Here is a 2,500-nt window from a genome sequence, read left to right on the forward strand (position 1 = left end):
AGGACAAAAGCCCCACTTGGGTGCCGAAGCGAACTCTCCCAGCACAGCGCACGCGCCAACACGTCCGCACAGCTGCGATACAAACCACCTGCGAGAACCGCAGAGGCGACCGAGCAGCAGACGGCGTCGCGGCGCCGAGCGCCGGGCGGCGGCGCATCCTCAGCGCACACAGTCCTCAATCGGACCAGCACACTGCAGATGTCCACCGCGCTTCGCACCGGGCCCGCGAGGACCTACTTTGGCCGCACGGCGCCGCGTGCAGGGTGCGCCGGCGCGCAGCTGCGCCGCCTGCCGCCTCCGTCGGCCGGCGCGCCTGCCACTGGCCGCCCCCACCAGCCGGCTGTAGCGCGTGCGCCCACGCACCGCGCGGCCAGCACGCCGGGAGGCCCCCCCTCACCGGCCGGGGACGGTCCCACCCAGCCACCGCCGCGTATCGCTTCACACCCAGATGCCATTCACGTTCGTGGGCATGGTGGGTATCGCTGGAACAACCGGTTGGTAGCTCAACCGATCGTCGCCATCACTGATTCACCTCTAGCGAGAACAACCGCACCACAACGGTTTACCAGTTGTTCATTTGCGTAACGTCACCAGCAAACGTAGGCGTCCATCGCCATTTGCAAATTCAACGATTGTTGCATGCCTGTGTCAGGTGTCACGACACACTATGTCTGCCCACATACACGCAACAACATGTGCACGCTTCGCGAACACGTGGAAGGTGGCCCCCGTACGTATGCGATGTCCATTGCGCGAACGACTGTCAACCGGCCTCTGTCGCATGTCGCAGATGTGGAACGCAGTGCACCATGCTATCACGGTGTGTGAGAAGAGACGACTACGTCTGACAACACGCGCCACTACATCAACAGACGGCTCATGCTGATCGCCATCCAGGGCATACCACACTGCAATCCAGCTCTTATAGGGAGACGACACGTAGCTGAGTGCACAACATTTGGACCGCATGGTTCGCCGTTGTTGGCGCAGTCGTTGTACGGTCACATGTACCACGATGTATCATTCAGTACATGAGGACCAATGTGCAGTACAGTGTGTGATTTGGACGTACAACATCAGCGGACAGTTGACACAGGCCGTACCACAGCGTAGGCTAAGTGCTTCGCCATGCGAATGCCAATGAACAACTGCAAATGCCAATGAACAACTGCAAAGGGCATTGAGCATGTACGTCCTGCTGCCATCCACATTACAGTGTATAGCTGCAAGGTGTTTAACATGAAGCGATACACTGGGGACCGGGCAGTGCGAGTAGCAAACTATATTGCGGGGGTTGCAGTTAGGCAACACTACACTAATTTAACGCGTCGTATGACAATTACAGAGCAGGTTAAGGCCCAACGTGTGTTGGGTTAAGGCCCAACGTGTGTTGGGTTAAGGCCCAACGTGTGTTGGGTTAAGGCCCAACGTGTGTTGGGTTAAGGCCCAACGTGTGTTGGGTTAAGGCCCAACGTGTGTTGGGTTAAGGCCCAACGTGTGTTGGGTTAAGGCCCAACGTGTGTTGGGTTAAGGCCCAACGTGTGTTGGGTTAAGGCCCAACGTGTGTTGGGTTAAGGCCCAACGTGTGTTGGGTTAAGGCCCAACGTGTGTTGGGTTAAGGCCCAACGTGTGTTGGGTTAAGGCCCAACGTGTGTTGGGTTAAGGCCCAACGTGTGTTGGGTTAAGGCCCAACGTGTGTTGGGTTAAGGCCCAACGTGTGTTGGGTTAAGGCCCAACATAGGTTGGGTTAAGGCCCAACATAGGTTGGGTTAAGGCCCAACATAGGTTGGGTTAAGGCGCAACATAGGTTGGGTTAAGGCGCAACATAGGTTGGGTTAAGGCGCAACATAGGTTGGGTTAAGGCGCAACATAGGTTGGGTTAAGGCGCAACATAGGTTGGGTTAAGGCGCAACATAGGTTGGGTTAAGGCGCAACATAGGTTGGGTTAAGGCCCAACATAGGTTGGGTTAAGGCGCAACATAGGTTGGGTTAAGGCGCAACATAGGTTGGGTTAAGGCGCAACATAGGTTGGGTTAAGGCGCAACATAGGTTGGGTTAAGGCGCAACATAGGTTGGGTTAAGGCGCAACATAGGTTGGGTTAAGGCGCAACATAGGTTAGGTTAAGGCGCAACATAGGTTAGGTTAAGGCGCAACATAGGTTAGGTTAAGGCGCAACATAGGTTAGGTTAAGGCGCAACATAGGTTAGGTTAAGGCGCAACATAGGTTAGGTTAAGGCGCAACATAGGTTAGGTTAAGGCGCAACATAGGTTAGGTTAAGGCGCAACATAGGTTAGGTTAAGGCGCAACATAGGTTAGGTTAAGGCGCAACATAGGTTAGGTTAAGGCGCAACATAGGTTAGGTTAAGGCGCAACATAGGTTAGGTTAAGGCGCAACATAGGTTAGGTTAAGGCGCAACATAGGTTAGGTTAAGGCGCAACATAGGTTAGGTTAAGGCGCAACATAGGTTAGGTTAAGGCGCAACATAGGTTAGGTTAAG

The sequence above is a fragment of the Schistocerca serialis genome, unplaced genomic scaffold (genome assembly GCF_023864345.2).
Source record: "Schistocerca serialis cubense isolate TAMUIC-IGC-003099 unplaced genomic scaffold, iqSchSeri2.2 HiC_scaffold_1134, whole genome shotgun sequence".
Taxonomy (NCBI): Eukaryota; Metazoa; Arthropoda; class Insecta; order Orthoptera; family Acrididae; genus Schistocerca; species Schistocerca serialis.